The following is a 26,394-nucleotide window of genomic DNA, read 5'->3' as shown; positions in this document are numbered from 1 at the left end:
GCATAGCAAGGCACTCTTGAAGGAGCAGAGCTCTCGGAGACAAGTAGCCCGCCAGGTAGGACTCCTTTCCTCATCCATTCAGCAATCTTTCCGGGCCCACTATATTACCGAGCTCTTCAATGCATGAAGGCGCACACATATGGAAGCATGGATTGGACGAGCAATCTCTAGTTCAAATCCAGACATGATTATATAATCGGATACCAGCAGAGAAGGCTGGGTAGCTTGTTATCCACTAGAGTTAAAAGGTCCACTCAAAAATAACACAATTACACATCAATTGTCTCAAACTTCTAGCAGATTCATGTGCTGTACATTGCTGGACAAGGAGAAAACAATGCTGTGTGTTACTTAAGATGGACAACGTTTCCGCAGTCAATCCTCTCTGCGAGACATGGTCAAAAGCACTAGCGTCTGGCCAAGAGTTTCTGGCAAAATGGACAACATCTCGCTGATTGCAGAATATCTTACAAACAGGGCCAACGAGGAGGCAGACTGGAATACCAGACATCTCTGGGATTGGAGCCTATGGAAACTGCACACACCGATCTTAAAAGCCATAGAAGAACGGTGGCATCCCTTCTCAGTGGATCACTGCGTCTCAACTGGAACACCAACTGGAGAGATTCTTCCACTGGAGAACATATCCTCCCCTAGTGAATAAGATAAAGTTCTTACATGTGCCCTTAGCCTTCTCCAGCAGAAAACAGTGGAATTGTGCCTTGGGCTCTCTAGGACAGGGATTGTTGATGGGTGTCCGTTAACTTAAATTGAAAAACGTTTTTTTTTTTTTTTTTTTTTTTTAGAGTTTTATATAGCACAAACTTTACATGACCACCAGTTACGTTACAGATGGACACACTCATTTTAGGTAGGCACGGGGAGATTAAATGATTTGCCCAGAATCACAGGATGTTGAGCGTCCCTTTTGAAACTGGTTCCCCAGCTTTGAGGTCGACCGCTTTAGCTGTTAGGCCACATCCTCCCCATTTACACTCCAAGGTGGAAGGGTTCTGGACAACGCTCCCTCCTACAGAACAGATACCCTGATTTGATTGCCTCTGCTGAGGTATGCCTGGTAATGTCAGAAGAGTGTTTTAACTAGGTTTTTATAAATAGGTTCTACTTAGTTTGGTCATTTCTGGATGCGTACTAATTTAGCCAACATTCACTAATACATGTTTAGGTGTTCCGTAGTTATTATTTTCAATCATAAGATTCTAGTTTTGCATAACCTTAGTTCTCGGTGATTAACCATCAGTTGCTCTCTCTATACTTACGGACACAGCAAAGTTAAACACTTGAAGGATGGATGGATGCCCGGTGACCTGAAGGGAGGACGAACAAATATAGTAATTTTTCACTCTGAGGTGAGCGAGTTTATTTCCTTTGAACACCTTATCTGTACAAAGTCCATATCACAGGGGAGAAAAGAGGAATGTCGATAAAGACAAATGTTCTCTAGAGCAGTGTCCTTACCTGCTCCAAAAGTCAATCATTTCCCAGGTGGTATTGCACCACTGGTTCATCATTAATTCTCTATTAATTAATGACTTTTAAATACTCCCTGCCAAACATTTTAAAAATGAAAACTATCCACTGTGCTGATGAAAAACATTTGAGATGGTGTTTTGGTTTCAAACATCAATATAAAACTGAAAATGTTTCTTCTACTCGTTTCTCCTAAAACTTAAATAATTAAAACCATACCAGCCTTGGACCATTCTTAAGGATGAACATAAAACTGGGCCTGCACTAGGGTGGCCTGCAAGTGCAGCATGGCCGCCTGCATCGCGATTATGACCCCTTCATAATCTCACAACTTGGACACGACTTTTCCAAGCCTCCCCATTTTGTCTTACCTCCCCATTTTCTGGTCGCCTTGACTGCCTATCCCTGCTTAGTCACTGCTCACACTTTGCAGGTGATTATGGTGAAAGCAGCCGAACTGTCAATTTAACAACGAAACTGTAGGGCACTACTACTGTGGTATTTACATCACATTATATACCCTGCCCTACAGTAAATATGACTAACTACAAGCAATGGAGAAACAAAATCTCCTGTAACAAAATAAATTGTTGAGAAAGCATATTTGTACTACATTACCAGTATGAAATGAGTCTCTATATGGCTTCCAAAAATACTTATTAAACTGGATCTTAAGTAAGTGAAACCCTTAGGTCAGGCTGAAAAAAACTGAAAAAATTCTAAGTATTTTTCAAGTACTTATTCGTTCCCTTCCTCTGCCCATAAACACCTTACATGATATTGTACACTTCTCGAAATTTTAGAAAAACTGATTAAAATGCATTCAGTTTGAAAAAGAAGTTTAAAATAGGACGTGGCCACTTTACCACAATTTACCATTATGATGGTTTCACTCTACTGCTCAAAATGGCTATAACTGACGTGAAACCAGTGTATCTACAGAGCTGAAGCAATGGTAGGAGAAAATAACTGCATAGGTCACATTTATGCCAGAAAATTTCCTGTTTTCAAAAATGCAATTTTTAAGTATTTACAAATTCCGTATCTTCAAACCTGGAAGCAAGCCCAACGGCAACAACTTTTAGCTAAATGTTTCTTAATAATTTTACCAAACAAAAAGCATTTCAAATTAAAAGTTTCAAACAATTAACCAAAAATCCTCAAAGTAATCTAAATGGCCTCATGTGGGGTTTGCGTCTCAAAGTAAGGTACAGCTTTGCACAGGCAGTGACCAGAACAAATCTTTATTCTGCATCTGGACTTGCAAGGAATATATTCATCCTTTAGCTTTTAGTGGTTGACTTCACGCTTAACGCTAACCACATTTTCTCTTCAAACCTGCAGGACCATCAACAACGAAATAACAGCAGACACCTCAACATTTAGAAGCTCAATGCTGTTGAATCCACTTTCGTACCAACCACAGGTTCAAGGTTGATGGCGAGCACTAAGACGTGGACAGGTTTTTCCTGAAGGTCATTGCAATAATGTTAATTCAGTTGATATCTTAACTATGGTCAAACATCTAGCGAGTTTAATCAAAGGAGAACAAGGCATTCATCAAGTGTAGGCTTTTTGTCGCCTCAATTCTCAAATGTATTAATAAAGTGGTTGTGAATGATATGTACAGCACATTGGTCAAGAGGCACAAACGTTCAATGTGTAAAAAAAAAAAAAAAGTCACAAGACTTTCATTGGACTTAAAAACCTTCTTGTTCAAGAAGTAGTGGAATGGTGTGGAAGTATGCATTTTATTATTGACTTTAAAACTAGCCTGCTACCAATAGACATTTTGTGTAGAATGCTTTACAGGTGGAAGGTCACTCGCTCTTATGAACTTATAATCGTTCTGGTTTGATTGGTGCACATTCCTCAAAGTGATTTTTGGATATTTTTGACCTGGACTTCATGGCATTAGTATTCCATTCTAAGTAAATGCTCCTTCTGTCCACAGTTGAGACCAGCAGGTTGCTTTTAGGTGCACTGAATGCAAAGCCGATAAAACACATACACATCCACTTTGCATACGATTTCGTTCAGCTTTAGAAACATTTGCATTTGGATTAATTTGTTCATCCTATCAGGCTAAAACTTCCAATCCATCAACAGATGGCAAGGTAGGTGTCAAATGAACATGCTGCATTTGTAAATATGTTTTCAGCAGGTGCATAAATGACATCAGGAAAGGATAGAAAGAGAAAAGAGAAGAGATCACAAAGAGAGGGAGAGAGGGCAGAGAAACAGAAGGAACACAGGACAGAAAGGACAAAAAGGGGTCTGAGGACAGAGTGGCAAGACGAACGAAGGAAGAGAGGATCAGAGAAAGTAGGAAGAGAAGGATGGGCAAGAAATATGGGGAGATCACGAGGGCAAGGGGAAGAGAAAACACACACACACACACACACACACACACACCTCTTTACTTGCTCAGTTTTTCTATTTGATATATTTGAACATATACTATGCTGCTTTCTAAAAATTCCAATACATAATTGCTTTTGAAAAACAAAAAAAGATTATTGCTGCTGTATGTACTGCCCTACTGCACTGGCACCCCCATACTGTGACCCCTGCAGGAAGATGTGGGAGTGAGGAGTAGCAGTCAGTGCACCTACTTTGTGAAGAGGAGATGCTTTCAAATGTGAAAAGAGCCGACAAGGGACACCGCACCAACTCTCTCGAGGTGAGCCACATACCCAGGTTCCATCTGTCTGACAGAGAGGAAGTTGGACACTGGTGAAGGGTGGCAGAAAACTACCACACAGCAGGTCCTATACTGAAATTCAATAAACTGGTCTGGCAGACGCAACAAAAGCCAGAGTACACTTGTACAGGCCTTCATTGCATTTTGTTTTTTGAAGATATCACCTCATTCTTGCAGGGCAGGCTTCTCCAACAAGTAGCTTGTGAGCTACCGGTTACTGTCCAGCTAGCTGTAAGTAGCTCTCCCGAGTGCAGCACAGGCTATTAAATTAGAGACTTTTGATTGATTGAATTAATATATGTATATTAACAAACAAAAGTGAATAATGTGCGAATTTTCTGAGTTCATTAACTGATTTTTGGAGAAAAACAGCAGAATTCTCCAGCCAATATTACATCAATTGTTTTTTTACATAACTACTGGCATCCATGCCTGATGCATTCAGGTGATAACTGCTTTTAATCTTGCATTATGGTGGTCACTAGTGTAATATTGTCCGATTTGGTCACCATTACAACAAATACTATTAATAGCTCGGAATAGTTTTCATTGAACATACGTAGCACTCATTAAAAAAAAAAAAAAGTTAGAGACCCCTGGTAGGCGATATGCAGCCCTCATGCCGGGATCCAGAGATAGCTTGCTGAGCGGCCCTATATTTCCTTTGGGGTAAAAATATTAACTGCTGGATCCCTAAAAAATCTTCATAATTTCAACACCACCGCGAAACATTGTACTGAAATAAGAAGCAGAATGTAGATGGTAATAAAAACATGGCATTAGCCAAGAACAAGCCCACAAAACAAAGTAATATTAAAAATATGCTAGTAGTGCTGAGAACAGTGCTCAAGGTCGGCGAGTCCTCACACTTACAGGGTGAGGAATATTACCACGAGCCCTTCCTTCTGGAAATATGAACATTTCTTTCACTAAAGGGGGCTCTCGCAAACTGATAATCGAATTTTAAAAACAGGAGGTTCCCAAGTCAGTAATTTGCGAAATCCTAGTCAGAATTGAATCAGATCATCTAAAATTAGGAAACAAGGGTTGTTGAGTAATTAGACGCTGTGACTGCAGAAGGGAGTCACAAGAGAAACAAGCTGGAGGTTAGGTGAAAAAGCTTAAATGTCAACATGGTCTGTCCTTTCTGCTTGAACCAGTTTTCATCATTGATTTTTGAAAATCTGAGCATCAGGGGAGCCTACGCATCAACATGAATTTAAAGTTGGAAGAATTTGTCTAGGGTATATTGTGAAATGCCCTGAAGGATCAACAATTGCCTTGAACCACACATAGTCCATTCTGCTTACCAAGTGAAAAACAATCTGAATTCTTTTTTTGTGTCATAATTTTTTATTGGAGTTCAAAGATAGGCAATTTCATAGAATTCTGATGTAATAACACATCTGCATTACTTTAAACTTAATGAAGAAACCTTATCACAATAAAAAAAAAAAGTCAGAACCAATAATTTATAGAAAGGCTACTATTTTCTTATTCAAAAATGTACCTACCCTTGCAAAAAGGAAATTTTTCATAATTGTAATGGAACACTGACAATCTAAATTAATCCTACATTGAATGGGATATAACCTTTCTGCAAATTCTTTCTAATAAATGGAAATCAGCAATCAATGGCTACTTGCGAGGAAACGATCTGGCCATGAGGCCTCAATGTAAATTACGAATGAGGAGAGGACTTGTCAGATGAGATCCACCCCGTATGGCAGTCTCAGTCAAAGAGATTGAAGGGGAAAGCTAGGTACAGACACCATGAGGAAACTGCAAAAACGGAAAATGTTCATTATGTAAATTATCCAATTCCTGAAATGTGTCTTTACGTCCTGCATTTCTTGGATTGGGGATTATGTTTCACCAAATGTTTAATTTGTTATGGGCACAAGTCACAAAAGAAGTGCTGACAACACAGATGGTTATCAATAGCCTACCAAACAGATTGTGGCTCTGTTTTTATATAATATTCTCCGATGCTTCGAGGCATACAAAGCGCTAAATACCTTTAGAGTTTGATCCTAATAGATCGTTTGGGATAGTTTTATGCTACAATCAAACTCACCATATAATTCCACAATATTGGGATGGTTTATTAATGAATGTCATTTTGTTTGTTATGGATTAAATGGTTTATAAAGTCGAGTCGCATAGCATTATAGGCATTACAATATTTGGGATCCTAATAGCCTGCTTAAAAATAAAAAATAAATTGAAGGCACCATGAGGTCTGGAGATAAGAAGGTGGCACAGAATATTCTCAGGGGTGCTTATTAGGCATTCAAAAAGCCCACACCAAAGGATTTACATCCAAAGACAAGATGTCCTGCACAACAGTCACTGTCAGGATTATAGAATACAAAATAGGTAGGGGATCTACGCTCCCATCAAGAGAAAGGGGCTACTAAAAAGGTTATATTAGAAGGAAGAACACATGGTAATACTTTAATAACTTGTTCACCTTGCTTTACAACAACTAGTTGCCTCAACCTGGAACAATCAATCATCACATTTCAACATACACATTTCTCCAATGTGCATTAGTCCTACTCCAGCACAAGCTATTTGTTGACATCCTCCTCTTCGGGAGACTAAGTTCGGTTGGTGAAGGTCAGCACTCCGGTCTTTTCTAACCATGCTCCCTTTATGATGTCAGTATCCCTCAACCAACGCATCTCCCTACAAACACTTCAATGGAAAACAAATGAAATGGTCTTTTGTGATCCAGTTCTTAGAATAGATATCGGGAATGCTCGAAAAAACTATTTAAATGAGAATGCAACAGGTGCTTGGAACAGATTAAATCGGGAGGATAGATTATGTGATCTTTGTAAAACCTCAACCTAAGACCGTATCCATGTCTTATTTGTTTGTCCCTCTCTGCACTTTAATCGTTGTCGCTTATTGAAACCTCCATTTGTAATATATGGGGTTCATTTGGCGAACAGAGCATTGCATTTTAGTCTTAATACTATGAATGAAAAGGTGTGTTTTAAAAGGTTTACATGTTTAAAAAGTTTTTAAAGTTGTATTGATTATAATATTGTGTATTATTAAAAATGTGGATCTCATCATGCATGGCAGTCTAAGGGACTGGAAGAAGTAGAACTACCGGATTATGCTCTTCTAGAGGGTAGGCTACGTACCCCTAGAAGGTAGACTACTCATAGACGAGATAGAGGAAAAGGCAGTCTCCCTCACATACAAAACGCTCACCAACCATATGCCCTACACCCCGACTAACTTGAGAGTAAGATGGGAGAGGGATGTGTGCGAGATGGAGGACACTGACTGTGAGGCAGCCCTTGGGCACCCATGTGAGGCAGCCATTAAGTCCAGACTGCGTATGATACATCTTTAGATTTTGCATAGGGTCTACTACAACCATGAACGTATACACAAAATATGGAGGGAGGTGTCTCCGGATTGCCGGAGATGTAATGGTGCTAGGAGAACGTTTGTGCACACTCTCTGGGGATGCCCAGTCATACAATCCTATTGGAAGGAGGTAGTGGAGAAACTCTATCATAATAGAGGTTGCAATTCCACTGGAGCCAAAGTATATTCTCCTCAGTGTTCCAACTGATGTGAATGTACTGCGGGACAAACTACTCTTTTGCAACCTGGGCTTGGTGGTGGCAAAGAGGGACATAGACAAACACTGGGAGGTACCAGAGATTACGACCTTACACAGGATGGATATGTACATGGCGGTGCCCACCTAGGGGGTCGATTAGGATGGCGGACGGAAGAGCCACCGCGGCCCGTGAGTAGGTGGAAAAAGCCTTTTCTGTGTCCGCCTGCCGCGGATACTCCGTCCGCCATATCAGGATAGGAAAACTTGTCAAATTTCCGTCCGCGACGGAAAAGCACGCTCCGCCGGCCAACTACACACGACCACGCGGCGGACGTAACAGATCCGGACGCACCGCCGTACGTACTGACGACTAAGACCGTCCCCCCAATCAAGATGGCGGAAAACACACATAAAACCGCAGCGGAAAAACAACCTCTCTGAACACGTCGGAATCCCCACAGCGAACACAGGTGACATAGCCGAGATACCCACCGCAAGCTGACCACCACCATGGACCCTGCGCTACACGCCTTCCCGATGCTCTTCGCGATCCACCACGTCCTAGTCATGGCCTACTATGGACTACGCAGGTAAGGCACAAACCATTGGCTGTCTGGAGGTGAATACCAGCAAGGGACGTGACGTAGGGAGGGGGAGTGTCATGTCACCGTAACCACTGATGAGAAGCAAATACGAATACACATTTGTAGTACGCAAGCAGGAATGACAACGAAAAACCACGAGATTTGATAGACCACCTTTATTTCACAAAATAGGGGTTTAATCACAGTGTATGCGTGAGCATGGGCAAAGTGGGCACCAGAGCAGGCACATCATAGCAGGTAACGAGAGGGCAGTATGCAGTATCAGAGCATCAACAGGGCACAGTGCAGTACACAGCAGGTACATCATAGCAGGTAACGAGAGGGCAGTATGCAGTATCAGAGCATCAACAGGGCACAGTGCAGTACACAGCAGGTACATCATAGCAGGTAACGAGAGGGCAGTATGCAGTATCAGAGCATCAACAGGGCACAGTGCAGTACACAGCAGGTACATCATAGCAGGTAACGAGAGGGCAGTATGCAGTATCAGAGCATCAACAGGGCATTGTGCAGTACACAGCAGGTACATCATAGCAGGTAACGAGAGGGCAGTATGCAGTATCAGAGCATCAACAGTCCATTGCAAAGAACAGGTCCATCAGAGGCAGCACATGAGAGGGGCACAGAGAATCAACAGTCCATTGCACAGAACAGGTCCATCAGAGGCAGAACATGAGAGGGGCACAGAGAATCAACAGTCCATTGCACAGAACAGGTCCATCAGAGGCAGCACATGAGAGGGGCAGTATGCAGTATCAGAGCATCAACAGGGCACAGTGCAGTACACAGCAGGTACATCATAGCAGGTAACGAGAGGGCAGTATGCAGTATCAGAGCATCAACAGGGCATTGTGCAGTACAGAGCAGGTACATCATGGCAGGTAACGAGAGGGCAGTATGCAGTATCAGAGCATCAACAGGGCATTGTGCAGTACAGAGCAGGTACATCATGGCAGGTAACGAGAGGGCAGTATGCAGTATCAGAGCATCAACAGGGCACAGTGCAGTACACAGCAGGTACATCATAGCAGGTAACGAGAGGGCAGTATGCAGTATCAGAGCATCAACAGGGCACAGTGCAGTACACAGCAGGTACATCAGAGGCTGCACAACTACGTGTCCCTACCAACCCGTCACAGGAACCACAAGAGTGCCACGCAGTTCCCACTGGACACACCATGTGAAGTAACATTTCAGTGAAGTGTACAGCACCTCACATCACAGACTCAGGGGGACTGCGTGAACTACCTGCCTCGGACACACTGGCAGCACCAGCAACAGGAGTGTGAGACACAGTCACAGCCCGAGTCACACACACATGGGCCACGGACCCAGACACACTGGCAGCACCAGCAACAGGAGTGTGAGACACAGCCACAGATGTAGTCACTGACACGTGAGCCACTGACCCAGACACACTGGCAGCACCAGAAACAGGAGTGTGCAACACAGCCACAGATCTCCTAACTGACACGTGAGCCATAGACCCAGATACACTGCCAGGACGTGCAACAGGAGAGGGCACAACTGACACTGTGCCACCATCTGATACATGAGAGTCAACTGCACCAGCGCCACTGGGACAACTGAAATGATGAGCCACAGGGCTGTATGGGCCAGGAGGCAGGGTGGGCCTGGGAGCTGGTGATAGGTCATCTAGAGCCAAATCGGGGTTGGCAGGTGTCAATGGTGTGTGTCTGCGTTTCTTATGGAGGTGTGAGTGCACCCTGGACAGGACTGGACTGCCAAGTGGCGGGGACTCCAAAGAATCACCACCCAGCATAGGTGGAGCAACTGCTGCCGGGGATCTGGTTTCTGGGGACGTGCTGGAGCCTGCTTGTCGTTTGCTCTGTGCCTGCCGCCTGGACTCGGAATGATGTGTAATGGGGGATGCTACAACAGGGGACACCCACCTCTGCTTCTGACTGGCCTGGATGGGAGTGGAGGTATGGGGGGACTCCGCCGCGGAGACATTAGTTTGGCGTCCAGTAGTAAACATCAGCCTCAGTGCAGCCAGGGGTGAAGTATGCCTGTCCTTGATTGCGCCATTGTCCATGCTAGATGCCTTGTCCGTAGGAGGTGCCTTATCCTTAGGTGGAGTGTTGTCTCTGGATGTAGCCTGTGCCCTGCTCGCCGCCCTGTTCCTGCCAGCAGACTTGTCGTCTGTGGTGCACCTGTCTCCAGTAGACACCTGCTCTCTGTGTGTGTCCATGCCCTTGGGAGTGTCCCTTACCTCTGCTGTGGGCCTGCTCTTGGGAGTCTCCCTGCTCTTAGTAGGTGCCTTAGTCTTCTCACTGTCCTTGGGAGTGTCCCTTACCTCTGCTGTGGGCCTGCTCTTGGGAGTCTCCCTGCTCTTAGTAGGTGCCTTAGTCTTCTCACTGTCCTTGGGAGTGTTCCTATCGACCGCTGTGGGCATGCTCTTGGGAGTCTCCCTGCTCTTAATAGGTGCCTTAGCCTTCTCACTGTCCTTGGGAGTGTCCCTTACCTCTGCTGTGGGCCTGCTCTTGGGAGTCTCCCTGCTCTTAGTAGGTGCCTTAGTCTTCTCACTGTCCTTGGGAGTGTCCCTTACCTCTGCTGTGGGCCTGCTCTTGGGAGTCTCCCTGCTCTTAGTAGGTGCCTTAGTCTTCTCACTGTCCTTGGGAGTGTTCCTATCGACCGCTGTGGGCCTGCTCTTGGGAGTCTCCCTGCTCTTAGTAGGTGCCTTAGCCTTCTCACTGTCCTTGGGAGTGTCCCTTACCTCTGCTGTGGGCCTGATCTTGGGAGTCTCCCTGCTCTTAGTAGGTGCCTTAGTCTTCTGACTGGCCTTGTCCAAGGAACAGTCCATGGACATGTGAGTATCCCATGCCTTGGGAGTACCTTTTGTGTTGAATGCCTGTGTAGCTCCTGAAGGCATGTCCTCCAACAACACTTGTGGATCCTGTGTGTGTACTCCAGTGCATCTGACGTCGTCTATGTGAACAGATGTAGGTGATCTAGGGGATGTGGTCTGTGCCCTGACGTGCTGTCTGACGCTGCTTCTAGTGCAATAACCTTTATTTGAGTCTTGCTCACAATAATCACTACCCCCTGAGACATTCAGCGGTGTAGATGGGGAAACAGAAGTAGCACCCTGTTCATTCGACTGAACTATTGCAGACGACACACTGCTTGCCAATGACTGCACTGTCCTGTGTAGACCTGAAAGATCGCCATGCATCCCTTCCATGAATGCCACCACCTGCCCCAACTTCCTATCATGGTCCTGGAAAGCATTCGTCATATTGGTCTGCCCCACACACAGCTGTCGCAGCAGATCAACTGCCTCAGCACACAGTGCATTTTGGCTCACCGTGGCAGGGGCAGCGGTGCCTGCACCGAACGCCACTCTGCTCCCCCTACTCCTCCGGCCACGAACAGTACATGGTGCAGTTGGTGGAAGTGTGGGCCCTGTGTGCTGTCTTCCGACAGAAGGTGATGAGTGCCCACTCCCAGTCTGTGACAACAGTGCAGGCTCACCAAGAGTGTCCGACGAGGAGGACGATGGTGTCTCCACATGCGAGTCCTCAGGGACGGTCCTGTCCCCCTCTCCGGCGCTGGCCTCCTCCGTGTCAGTCTGCGTGTGTGCGAAGTCTGAGCCGGACTCATTTCCTCGGCTACTCTCCACCGTCTGTGGCAGAGTGTCCTCTGTCAAAGCTGAAATGCACAGAAAAGATGTGTGAGTCATGGGCAGACTGACGTACAGAAGGAACAGGATAGCCAAATTACATAGCAGACAAAGGTTTAGGAGCCCACATCCTGCACATGGCCCACCCCTACCAGTCATCCTCACATTTCCTGGCATGGGGCCATGGACCACTAGGGGATGTGCATTAACACTCAAGTACTAAGCAAGTGGCGTGTCAACATGGCGGACCTGGCTGTCAAATGAGTACCACCCAATGGGACCAAAATGGCAGCACAGGCATACGTACGCAACACGGAACTCAATAGTGTGTCTGGGCACCAATACATGCATAGCACTCACAAGTTTCCTACACAGACAGTATGCTCACCGCTAGTTTGCTGTTGATCGGCACTCAGACGTTCGGCCAGTTCAGGATGCGTCACTGCAATTATACGGTGCATGAGAGGGGTCATGGAGCGTCGGGCCAGACGGGGCGTCCTTGGAATCAGGCCCAGTGTTACTTCAGCTACATTCTTGCTCAGCCTGGAAATGTCGTCCCAGCGTTTGTGGCAGTGTGTATGTCGTCTGTTGCACACCCCCAATGCCCGTACTTCCCGTGCTATGCTCCTCCACAGGTCCTTGCGAAGGTGCAGCTTGACCTACCATGATGAAAGACAAAAGGGTTAAAGTCAGTGGACAGGTGGCCTGTGACACACATAGGGGCAAGACGTAACTGTCAGCAGCCATGCACAATCGGGAACATATGTGTAGGCCACACTACACAGCTAAGATAGAAATTGGCAAGATCATTTTGCCCCCTCATGCACACCAACATGTCCCACACTGCACTTACCACCCGTCCTGGTGCGCCGTAGAGGCGTCCATAGTTGCGGAGTACACCGTCCACGAGGACATCAAGCTCCGCGGCGGTGAAGGGTCGAGACCGGATCTCATTGCCTCTGGACATGGCAAGATCACGGTGTATGGCACTAGAGCAGCAGTCGGTGGTCAGCTCAGCAGCAGCAGCAGGTCGAGGTGATGGTCACAGGCAGCAGTCGGTGGTCAGCTCAGCAGCAGCAGCAGGTCGAGGTGATGGTCACAGGCAGCAGTCGGTGGTCAGCTCAGCAGCAGCAGCAGGTCGAGGTGATGGTCACAGGCAGCACTGGTCCCCAGGGTAGGAAGCGTCGTTTTGGCCAACACACATATATAGGGCCCTCAGCACGTGTCAGTGGCATACGTCGCCAGCAATTGGTCAGCCCTGGAAGCGTGATCGTGAAATGGGCCAATGACTGGCCCATAGTTGCGGTGCACACCTTCCGCTACTTGCGATTGGCCATATGCGGCCAGCGTCCCTCTCCCCATTGGCTGCATGTGCATGGACCGTCACGGGCAGACATCGGCGACCGCACGTGCAATCCTCAGGCACGGATGCTTCAGTTGCAACAATGTACTATCACTGGCGCCTCCATGGCGGTGCACGTACTCAGCGGGGGAGGTGCAGGCCCATACACCCTGTAGATGTAGTCAATGGACATGCCATTTCATGACCCCCCTTACAGTCACCTTGCATCATCCACCGTACACCGGCCGGAGCGGCCGGGCCTAGGACGACCGCCGTGCCCGGCCATGAACACAACCGCCATGGCCGGGCACGGCGGTTGAACATGGCCGGGCACGGCGGTTGTTCATGGCCGGGCACGGCGGTTGTTCATGGCCGGGCACGGCGGTTGTTCATGGCCGGGCACGGCGGTTGTTCATGGCCGGCCACGGCGGTTGTTCATGGCCGGGCACGGCGGTTGTTCATGGCCGGGCACGGCGGTTGTTCATGGCCGGGCACGGCGGTTGTTCATGGCCGGCCACGGCGGTTGTTCATGGCCGGCCACGGTGGTTGTTCATGGCCGGGCACGGCGGTTGTTCATGGCCGGGCACGGCGGTTGTTCATGGCCGGGCACGGCGGTCGTCCTAGGCCCGGCCGCTCCGGCCGGTGTACGGTGGATGATGCAAGGTGACTGTAAGGGGGGTCATGAAATGGCATGTCCATTGACTACATCTACAGGGTGTATAGGCCTGCACTTCCCCCGCTGAGTACGTGCACCGCCATGGAGGCGCCAGTGATAGTACATTGTTGCAACTGAAGCATCCGTGCCTGAGGCTTGCACGTGCGGTCGCCGATGTCTGCCCGTGACGGTCCATGCACATGCAGCCAATGGGGAGAGGGACGCTGGCCGCATATGGCCTTTGGGAAGTAGCGGAAGTTGAGCACCGCCATGGCGGCGCCAATTATGTGATCTTGTCAGACGCTGCACCGTGATGTGTTGTGTGCAGTTGTGTCATGAGGGATGTGAGCGTGATTGGGAAAGGTCATATGTCATACAATACAGCATGTGTGTCCATACAATGGCAATCGGTCGGCACATAATGGGCAACAGATGTGAATTTGTACTTGTTGACGTCGGGTGTGACCCTACAGACGTTGTTACATCTTCACAACTACACAGTACATCACGGCTGTGTGGCCAATTAATGCATCTGTTGTCAGTTTCTTGTTGTGTCGAGGTGACTACAGTGGTGGTGGTACACATGCATTCCGTGTATGTGTTTTGTACTTTGTGTCACCATGCATGTCATTTCCGTATGCACATCATTATTGGTGGTGGCATTTGTGCTGGATGACATGGCGTGTGTACACTTATCGTTTGTGTGCATGCAGTAGCATGAGTGTCTGTGATGTGTCTACGAAACATTAGGGTGATGACTGAAGTTTTGTCAGTAAGGTACACATGTGATGGAGTTCTACACGTATGCGTCGTTTGTAAGTTGACCAAAGTTACATCTCTGTCCCACACAGGAGGGCTCCAAATGTGCATCGGCCATACACTGTGCTGGAGGATATGGTAGACGAGGAGGTGATTCGGAAATTCCGGCTGGATCGACGTCGGTTGCTGGACCTTGTGGCACTATTGTCTCCTCATCTGCAGCCACGTAGAACGTATCCTGGGTCGATTACACCCACTGCAAAGGTCATGGCGGTACTACATTTCTTCGCTACTGGCACTTTTCAGTTCACTGTTGCAGTTGCCGGGGGGATGTCGCAGGCCATGTTCAGCACGGTTCTTCGGGATGTGTTAACAGCTATGATGCTCTACAAGGATGAGTACATACATTTTCCACTGCCGGAAGAGTTGCCAGCTGTCAAAGCTGCTTTCTATGCACTGGGCCACATGCCTCACGTTGTGGGCTCAATTGATGGCACACACATCGCTCTGATTCCACCACGGGCACGCGAACAAGTGTTCAGGAATCGCAAACACTTTCATTCGCTGAACGTGCAGGTGGTGTGCCTGGCGAACAACATCATCTCCCATGTGTGTGCCAGATTTCCTGGATCCGCACATGACGCCCACATCATGCGGAGCAGCAATGTCCCACGACTCATGGCAAATCTGCGACCCGGTCAAGCGTGGCTTGTTGGTGAGTGTGCAGTGGGTACTCTTGTGATCTCTGTGTTGCATGGGGTACCCACCATATATTTTTCAGATGTTTGTCTCTGTCATCCCCCTACATAGGCGACTCGGCTTACCCAAACCGCCCCTGGCTCCTCAGTCCCCTACGTAATCCGAGGACGGCGGGTGACATGCGGTACAATGAGGCACATGGAAGGACACGGAGAGTCATCGAACGTACCTTTGGACTGCTAAAGTCCAGGTTTCGGTGCCTCGATAAGACCGGAGGGGCCCTGCCTTACACACCAGGAAAAGTATGCAAGATCGTGATAGCCTGCTGCATGCTCCACAACCTGGCAGTACGCAATGGCATTGAACTGCTGTTGGACCCTGAAGACGAAGGTGTGCCTCGGCCTCCCATCCCACCCATGTCGACTGATGAGGATAGTGGTGAGGAGGAAGGTGTGGACCAGAGGCGCCAGCTCATAGATCGCTACTTCCCTTGAATGTGAGTATCTACCTCTAGTGGCGGTTGACAATGCCTCATGTATGTTTGCTGGTGTTGTGTGGATATGGGGTTAATCAGCTGGGTGTTGTTTGTGATGGTTGCACATGTGTGTCTTCATGTCTTTGGACATGGAAGTGTCCATGATGTGTGTGCTCTCATCCCATGCTTGTGTGATGGTTGTGGTTTGTGTAATGTAGCTGTGCATTGTGTTGTGATGTGTGTGAATCTCTTTACTGACGTGTGTTTGCTGTCTCTGGTTTTCTCTAGGTCACTCCCGCAGCGCCATGATCATGTACGACTATGATCCCTGTACCTGTTTACGTCTGTATCTGATGGCAATCATGTGAATAAACATGAAGGCAAAACATCATTGTGTGAGTTAATGCTATTTATTTACAGGTTGTGCTTCTGTGCTGGTGAATATTTACAAGTCAGTGGGGTGGAGGGAGTTGGAGTTGAAGGTATTGGCTGATGAAATGTCCGTGCTGACGCCACATTGGGGGGTGTCAGGGTAGTCCAGCAGACCAGTGGGAATGATTGTCTGTGGGACAGGCTACTTAGCTGGGTGAATGTCTGGCACAGGCAGTGACATTGTCATGGTCGTCCCCTCTTGGAGCGTGTGCCTGGCGCTCCAACACTGCTCTCAGCCTCTTTCTTACTCGGACGGCCCCTCCGTCTCTGACCTGGAACAGAGTCAGCTGGGAGGGCAGGTTGTTGATGGGCCACATCCGTCGCCAGGGGCTCAGGTGGTGGTGGCGGCGGTGGAGGCGGAGGCGGAGGTGGCGGCGGAGGCGGAGGTGGCGGGGGAGGCTGAGGTGACGGTGGCGCTACCACACTTGGTGGAGGGGGGGGGGGGGGGTTGTTCCGGTCAACCCATTCACTCCACATCGTTGCCTGCTGCCCCATGATCAGCAACATCTGGCCAAGGATGCCAGCGATTTGGCGCTGGGTGTTGGTGTTGTCCACTGAGTCCTGGTGTGCACGATCAGCGTTTGCCTGGGACCGGTCGTATGACGCCTGGCACCTGGCAAGAGCTTGTAGGGACTGTGCCACTGGCTGGGGTAGCTGTTCCTCCTCTGCACGGCGGTGTGTGGCTCGCCTGATTGGATGTTGTCCCGTTGCCTGTGTTTGTGGCCCACTCACCCTGCTTGTGTGTGGGGCCGTTGGACCAGCGTTGCGCGGTGGGTTATGCTGGGTGGCAGCGGCAGGAGTCGTGGTGCTGGTGGTAGTGGTGGTACTGGTGGTACTGGTGGTACTGGTGGTGGTGGGGACTGTGCAGATCACAGAGACAGGTGCCGCTGGAGTCACACATGCGACGTTGGTCGGTCCCGGGAGTCCCTGTGAGCCAGATGGCCCTGGCTGCGTGCTTGGTCCCGCTCCATCCTCCGCCCCGGAGCTGACTGTGTCCTCGTCACCAGAGAGTCCTGTAGATGTGAGAGGCGAGGCTGGCGGCCGGGTACTCGTTTCCGCAGTCAGTTGACGATCACCTGAGGGACAAGATCGAGCAGGTCAGTAATTTGGACATTACATGGTTATATGGATTTGTAGCCATTTCTGTTTCCTGTCGCACACACCCCACCCTCCACCACCACCACCACCACCCTCCCCGTGAACATGGGGGCCAGTTGGGAGTTGTAGTTTGGGCCTCTCACACACCCCACCCTCCACCACCACCACCACCACCCTCCCCCTGAACATGGGGGCCAGTTGGGAGTTGTAGTTTGGGCCTCTCACACACCCCACCCTCCACCACCACCACCACCACCCTCCCCGTGAACATGGGGGCCAGTTGGGAGTTGTAGTTTGGGCCTCTCACACACCCCACCCTCCACCACCACCACCACCACCCTCCCCGTGAACATGGGGGCCAGTTGGGAGTTGTAGTTTGGGCCTCTCACACACCCCACCCTCCACCACCACCACCACCACCCTCCCCGTGAACATGGGGGCCAGTTGGGAGTTGTAGTTTGGGCCTCTCACACACCCCACCCTCCACCACCACCACCACCACCCTCCCCGTGAACATGGGGGCCAGTTGGGAGTTGTAGTTTGGGCCTCTCACACACCCCACCCTCCACCACCACCACCACCACCCTCCCCGTGAACATGGGGGCCAGTTGGGAGTTGTAGTTTGGGCCTCTCACACACCCCACCCTCCACCACCACCACCACCACCCTCCCCGTGAACATGGGGGCCAGTTGGGAGTTGTAGTTTGGGCCTCTCACACACCCCACCCTCCACCACCACCACCACCACCACCCTCCCCGTGAACATGGGGGCCAGTTGGGAGTTGTAGTTTGGGCCTCTCACACACCCCACCCTCCACCACCACCACCACCACCCTCCCCGTGAACATGGGGGCCAGTTGGGAGTTGTAGTTTGGGCCTCTCACACACCCCACCCTCCACCACCACCACCACCACCCTCCCCGTGAACATGGGGGCCTGTTGGGAGCCATGGACATGTTAGTGAGTTGGTGTCGAACGTGCATGGTTTGGGGCGTAGGGGATGTTTCTTCTCAGTTGTGTGAGCCTGACCATGTTGTGCTGATCGTGGTGCTTGGTTTGTACTCACCAGTCTCTTCTCCTTCGTCAAGTCCGTCTAGGCTCTCTCGGTGTAGTATCCCCAGCACCTTCTCCTCCCAATCGGTGTAGGGTAATGGCTCCGGGGGTGTGCCACCGCCAGTATGATTGGCTCTAGCGACGTTTTTCGATCGGATGCCCTTGATCCTGGTCTTCAGGTCATGCCACCGCCTCTGAATGTCATGCTTCGTCCTCGGCACAGTCCCCGACGCATTCACCCGAGTGACGATCCTGTCCCACATGTGGTTCTTTTGCGCCACGCTCGTCTGCTGGACTTGGGCCCCGAAGATGTGGGGCTCAACACGGATTATTTCATCTACCATTACCCTCAACTCTGTCTCTGAGAATTTCGGGTTTTTTTTGGGTGCCATGGTGTGTGGTGCTCAGTGTGTGAGTTGTGTGAGTTGGGAGGTGCAGGTGTGTGGTGTGTGATGTGTCGGATTTGTGTGGTGGGTGTTTGTGTGGTGGGTGTGGTAGGGTGGTGGGTGGGTGTCTTCTATGTGATTTTATGTGAGTTAGCAGTTTCTCGATTTGCCCTCTTGCTGGCAGCAATGCTGTGGTGCAAAGGATTGTGGTTGTGTGTGGGTGTCATTTTGTAGTCGTGTCTCAATGGTTGTTGCGAGTCAGGTGGTAGGTGGGCGTGTTGACGTGTGTGCATTATTGGATGATTGGGACGTGTCATGGTGGCTTGTGATTGGTGTTGGGGGGGGGGGGGCTTGTCAATGTTCGTATGTTTGCTTAGGACTTGCGGTGCAGTTTCTGACATTTGTTCGGCGCTAGGGATGTTGTGCGTGTTGGCCTTCCGCGGTGATGCTGTGGTTCTCGTGGCATTGTTTCCGCCGCGGACGTGGATGGCTGTGCGTTCCGTGGTACGGGCGGATTTATCCTAATTGCGGCCACGGAGTATTCTCAGGTATGGCGGTACATGTTTTATTTTCCGCGGTCATTTCCGTCCGCGGCAGTGGTTGTTCATTGAACTCCGTCCGCCGCGGACGGACTTGGTTGTGTTCCGTCCACCGCGGACGGTGTTGGTTGTGAACCGTCCGCCGCGGTCGGAGTTTCGTCACATGAATATCCTAATCCCAAACGCGGTATCTCCGCGGCGCAGCCGGGAGTAAAATTTCCCCCACCATGGCGGACAGTACCCATTTCCGTCCGCCATCCTAATCGGCCCCCTAATGTTTTCAAAGTCCGGCTGAACTGAAAAAAAATTATGATGACTTCGACCTCATCGATTGCGAAACTATGCCCTCACTGTGACAAACTTGACGTTCATAATGTAGCGTCCTTATGTTTTATGCAAGCACTAATGTGAACCTAATCTGTTGTTGGACACTATCATATTTATGCCTATGCGGATGTTGTGACTTCTTGCTTCCCTATGCTGTTTTACAATTGTTGTTGAGGAGGGTTCCTGCCCTCCTTTGTTGTCTGCACCTGGGAAGCTTTTCATATTGCCGAGAGGGGAACGGCTGTAACACTCCCTCTGCCTACCTTACTAGATCCATTCTCGTGCCGTGAGGGGGAACGGCCGCATCAATCCACTCTGCCCTCTTCACCCGACTCATTCCCGCGCCGTGAGGGGAACGGCTGCATCGAGTCGAGTCCAGGTGGAGACTACATCTCCTAGAGGGCTCTCTGTGGTGCCGGCGGAGTGCGTCACGCTATGGCGACTGAGGCCCTCAAAGGGAGACCGGCACTACCACAGGAAGGGACGCGTGCGGGCGGCGCACAGGCCAAGGGCGGGCCGGTCCTTGCCCTTCATCGCCAAGAGGAGGCTGAGCAGGGCCATTCCTCTAACGCCCAGGACCCTACATGAAAACTAAAACCAGAAGAAAGGTACTGTGATTAACTTCCTTGAGCGCATTCCAACCTGCAAGTGTCTTGAGATTCATCGGCTGAAAAAGACTAGGCTGGGCCACCCTCCTGGACAGTTCACAACTGCGTCTGTGAGGTGAAAAAAAAAAAGAAAAAAAGAAAAAAAAAAAAAAAAGAGTGGGTAAGCCCTCTACCATCCCCCCACGGACTTGGAAATATAGATCTTGAGGCAGTAACTTCCGGGTCCCGACACGGTGCTATTATTGTCTTATACCATCTCAAACGCTGTTTCATTCCTATTTTGACTAAATTGGGTTACAAAGCAAAATTTTGGGCTGCGAGGAGCCCCACCAAAATTGGGGACTACTGTGTTGCGGGTAGTGGGGGAAAAGTATAAGCTGTTCTGGGTAGTACACTTCTTCTGATCACCTCTGGGTTCAAATTGGGTTTATGAACCAAGAGTTAGGGAGCGGAAAAATGGGGAAAAGGGTGGGCCCAAGTAGAAATAAAACTAGCTGTGCTCCCCCACCGCCACAAACATCAATAGATAAAATGCTACAGAGGGCTATTGGGGTAGTTAATACTGAAAATGAGCTAACAGGGCGGAGGTTGTCACTCACTCACTCCAGATAGATTTACTCAAACACAGGACCCACCTATTCCACTAGTTATGCCCCAATCACCAGAGGTCGAACAAAATAAGACGCCCACCCGGGATATTCCTCTAAAACAAGTCTTGCGCAAAGATATACCAGGCACAATCGTCCACAAAAATGGCAAACGGAAGTCAACCACTGAGGCTGGCCCTAGAAGAAAAAAAAACTGTGGGGAAACTGTGGTCATAGAGGATAAGAGCATAGGGCATGATCCCGAACAGGTTATACATCAACCTGTTAGTGGAGATACTCTGTACCCACCTTGGGCATGCAACCTAATGGACTCTTTACATGACAAAGTGAGGGCTACACTTAGGGCTGTACTAGCCCCTCTAATCATTAGATTAGACAAACTTGAGAAAGCGATGACAACGGGGGTTGTAGGAATTGCTCCACAACCTAATTCCACCACCAAGAATGTAAGGGGAGGGCTGGAAAGTGGCGGTGATGGGGTTACTCCACCAATAATACAATCAGTAGGGGGAGAATGCACCATGGGGGGCCCACCTACTACACACGACGGTGGGGTAGAGAGAAGTAGATATGTGAAGAGTAACAGTAACCCTAGCAAGGTTTCGAGAGCAGAGCGTAGTAGTCCCCCTGTCGCAAGATGTAGCAATAGTCCTAATCTCCCAATACTGGGCACCAATAGCAATAAGAGTGGGCAACAAGAGCATGTACATCAAGCTGCTGGGAGTACGCCTGGGGAAACCGACTTACCTCATATAAATCTCCCCCCGGCATGTGCCCCATATGTTGTCATATTAACAGGAACTACGCCAATTGCGCCCAATGCAAAAGAGACCCCCCTCAAACTTAGAAATACAAATATTTCCAAAAAGCAACAATGTGGATCTCATGGCATATCTAAATCCTAATAAATAGCTTTAAAATTGAGAAAGTAACAGCAAAGAATGTACTTGGGGGAGAGGAAATATCCCAAATGGTTGTGCTTACCAGGTTAGCAAAAAACAGACCAGTCAAGGTCTGAGCAGAGACATCTCAGAAACATGAAATAAAACGTTATTTTCTAGAACATATTAACAACTCTTCAGGGCTATAGAAGAACTAATGCTACTTCTTACCATGGATGTGACCCATATATTGCTGGATACAAAACAAAGAATTTATGAAACAGACAGACGACCGAAAGACAGCTAGCCTACATAATAAGGGCAGACAAAACTCCAAATGATATACTTATAGTGTGCTATGACACTGGGATGGTTTAAACCAATCAGTGAGTCCTAAAGCGTTTATGCAGTTTTATGCTTGCCAATACTAGGTGGAACTATGAAGCGGAAGTCTATCTATCTATTTAACTGAAGTTCACCACCCAACAAACCCAATTGATCGCTGGAGGGGCTAAAATCCACAATCTCAGAAGAATCATTAGGCCATTTCAGGAGGCACCATGTGACAAACCACCGGGCCCCACAACTTCCCAACTTCTTTCTACAAGGCGTTGTGAAAATATTGACACCACCCTGACCAGTTTTTAATTCTTTTCATAACACAGACATAGTAACATTGAGCATGATGGCATCTACCCTTACAAAAAGGCACCCCAGTTATCTGGTTCTTACAGGCCAATACCTTCCTGATATGTTATGGTGTGGTCCCTACAGTGGTGGGGTGCACAAAGTCTTCTTTAAATACCCCTCACACACCAAAAGGGCCCTTGGTGTCATGCTTCATCATTGGGGTCTTCGCATCCCTCTATGGGATGCGGCGAGCTGCTGACCGACGATTATGTGGGAGCACTGAATTTTTAAACTGTGTGTGGTGTGTGGCGGTACTGGATGTTAAGTGAGTGGTGGGGTCGAAAGTGAAAAAATATGTGAATGTTTAAAAAATACCTGGCAAGTGAGGTCTAATAAATTTAAAGGCCTCCGTGCTGGTATTGTTAAAAGGGGTGTGGTGGAGGTATTTTCTATTTTAATGTACAACACCTCACGTGTGCGTCGACATGTTTCGAAGCAAAGGCTTCTTCATCAGGACGGGGTGCACAGATCCCCAACTTACTCAGGTCGGGGTCTCACTAGGCGTAACTCAAACAAAGTATGTTTAATCTAGCTAAGGAAAAGACTACAATGTGCCTACTTAGTTTTTCTTACTCACAAGTATCTGCAATGAGTACCTGAAAAAATGGGGAAACAGAAGAACACAAGAGAAAAACACGTAGTATTTAGTAGAAAATATCCAACATGATGGTTCAGTGACCTAGAAAAAAGTGATGGCGGCACTATCTAGACAAAATATGTCATCCTATTTCTGTGCAGTGCCCTGTAAAGGAAATAAAGGACAAATACAAGACACATACACACAAAATAAAACACACGCTCTATTTGGATATCCATTAGATGAGGTTGAAGTCTGGGACTAAAATAAATAAAGGCGGTAAAAAGTCAAATAATGCATACTTGCTGCCATTCAAGTGGTTAGCATCATGAGCCTTCAAAACGGCGGGGTTGTTGTGTTTAATATTAATAGCATCCTACAAAAACGTGGGGTAGATCAAAATATAGTCATGGATTGGCCGACCCTTCCATTACTTACTTGACAAACGTTCACTGCATTCCTGTGATCGATCTCGGCTGTGCCGTACTTACAGAAGCAGGAGATTCCCAGTGCTTGACTAACCCCAGCCGCGGCTCCATGGATAGTGTGTGGAGCGTGGCTGTACATCGTTAAATACACCCTTCAATTGACGTGAATTGGTAAAACCGGAGTGGACCGGGAAAAAAAACCATGCCGTAAAAAGGTATTTCCGGATCTAGACAGCCAAAGCGATTGCTCCGTGTGGTGATAGTGTCAGTCCACACTTGCGCATTGAAACGCTGCTGCAGAGTCTGAAAACGCGACTGCGCGTAGAACTTTTGGAGAAGTAATTATAATCGCGCATGCGCCAGGAGCAGTGGCTCGCGCATGCGGGTAGGATTGTATCGAAAAAACAAGCTGCCCAGGGGGTCTATTAACTCTGCCCCGCATACTGTGCAATTGGTATTTAGTCCAAAAGCGAGAAGGCAAAATTCAGTGCATATGAGACTGTGCGTTGAACTTTTGCCGATTTATTATTGGACACGCATGCGCAAAGAGCAGTGGTTTGCGCATGCATGTAGTGTTGTGGCGAGCTGCCCACCATTCTGCGCGAGAGGTATTTAGTTCAATACATAAGTAAAGGCATTGAGTTGTGCACATGTGTGGTAAATAGCATATTACAAACCACTGATATATGGCCTTGTTGCACCCAGATGATAGTTACAGAGGCACAGTTAGTTTAAAACCCTCATATATGAGCACAAACTTTGGCCATTTTTAGTGTGGTTGGTAAGGTGGGAGTTGATTGATTCAGATGCTCTGTCCATCACCACCCCCTTTTGTACCGCTTGCTATTGGCCAGGGCGCTGCTGGAGACGAGTTCTCCAAAAGAAACATAACAGATTCCCATATTCACCTGACTTGCCTATGACCATACTCCGGGTGCTCCCTCGCGGGGCACATTGGGTAGGACTGGGAGGAGGCGGGGCGACAAGGATACGAGACGTATACAATGGTGGGAAACTCATACCATTTGAAGATTTTAGAGAAGGAGATGACCTGCCACAAGGGCATTTCTTACTATATGCCGGGATTGCAGCGGCGATTAGGATGCATTGGATATTGGGCCAAGCAGAACACCCTCAGCATGCAACCTGCCGCTAAATTGGTACAGGGGGGGGAGGCAGAGTTAAGGCAGTTACATGTCACACGGACCCTGAGCAATGGCACAAAGCAACCACTGACCAAGCTACGAGATAACTGGGCGGAGTATCAGAATATACCCCCGGAGGGCAAATCACAGGAGAATATACTGGTGGGGAATTCCCAGGTCCTCGAGAAACGCCTGCTTCCGCCTCATCAATTTTTTCATATTACACAGGACATACCTCACTCCGGGGCAGATAACAGATTTTTTCAAAGAGATGCCCGAGATGTGGAGAGATTGGGGTGGAACTACTACATATGTTATTGGCATGCCCGGAACTGCAAACCTACTGGACAACAATAAACAATAACTGTCGCCTTGGGGGGGGTAACAGAGCGCCAAATCCCCAGCACCCCTGCACATTGTATCCTGGGATAATTTCCACACAATGCTAAGTTGTTGGTTACCAGTAGGTTTCAAGACTTAGCTCTGGTCTTAGCTAAGCACGAGATCGAGACATTGGAAATCCCCTGTAGGATCTAAAGCCATCGCGTGGAAGGATGAATTGGAGAAATGAGCAGCCTGTGAAGGGAGGGTAGTCCTCAGAAATTCTAAAAGAGGTATTGGTGCAATAAAACAAGCAAGGGCTTGGGAAAGGCTAGAGGTAACTTCGGGGGAACCATCCCCAGTAGGGGGGTCTCCACAGGGAAACCCAGAAATTCAGGGAAGGGGGATGCAGATCACAACTGAGGGGGAAAGAACTCATCATATCTTATGCCTGACATGGGAGAAATAGAATGCGAGCGGGGGAGTAGGGAGGTGGAAGTTACCTTACGTAATGTATATAGAGCCTGGTTGATGGAGATCTGCTAAGGGGGGTGGGTAAATGGGAGTTGGGAAGTGGAGTAGGCAAAGGAGGAAATAAAGCTTCACCAGAAATACACTGAACAGCTGACTGTTGAATAGAATTGAGAATTTACTGTCCGACTAAGAAATTAGTGTAATATTGAAAATGTAATGGAAACGTGAGTGTTATCACAGGTTTCATCCAAAACCCCAATAAAAAATGTTTGGAAAAAAAAATAAAGTTGTTAAATCTGTTTTATTTTAGATGCCCTAGGACGACGAGTTAGGGTTTCCAAGGTTAACAAAAATGTATGGGCAGCTGAGCAGAGGCCGGACCTGGAGTGGTTTTCTTGAACTGGAGATAAACTTTGGTCCCGAAGGGAGCAAAAAAATCTATGAAAAATCTGCTATGGATGACTCTCAGCCTCCACTCACAGTAAGGGCCTTTTCTGAAGTCTCCCAAAATACTTGAAGTATTGGATTGAATCAGTGAGGCTGTGGAAGGTCACATGCTTCCCATCTCCCTTGACACTACTAGTGGGGAAATACCAATTTTCAACCAGATGTAAAAGGCAGAGCATGCCATAGATGAGGTTTACTCCATCACCCAGGCTTTCTTTTACAACAATGCCATTTGAACTATTTGGATAAGTGCACAGCTGAATTTCAGCTCTAAATAAAGGGGTGCCTTTAGATTAACACAGATCCTATGCTGTAGATGGGCTAAAGTTTGGAGCAAGTAGGGACACTTGAGAGACGAGATATCTTCTTAGAGGGCAACACAACATCAGACGCTTCTCACATGTATAGAATGTTTGAG

General features: G+C 48.3%; 1 protein-coding gene across 1 annotated transcript in view; it reads right to left on the bottom strand.

Moving 5' to 3' along the window:
* The window catches only part of ACAT2 (acetyl-CoA acetyltransferase 2), a 212,302-nt gene that overhangs the window by 171,836 nt on the left and 14,072 nt on the right, over positions 1-26,394 (bottom strand). The window lies entirely within an intron of this gene.

Source organism: Lissotriton vulgaris, chromosome 6 (genome assembly GCF_964263255.1).
Source record: "Lissotriton vulgaris chromosome 6, aLisVul1.2, whole genome shotgun sequence".
Taxonomy (NCBI): domain Eukaryota; kingdom Metazoa; phylum Chordata; class Amphibia; order Caudata; family Salamandridae; genus Lissotriton; species Lissotriton vulgaris.
Note: the sequence above shows the minus strand (reverse complement) of the source record. Positions and strands in the feature narration are given on the sequence as shown.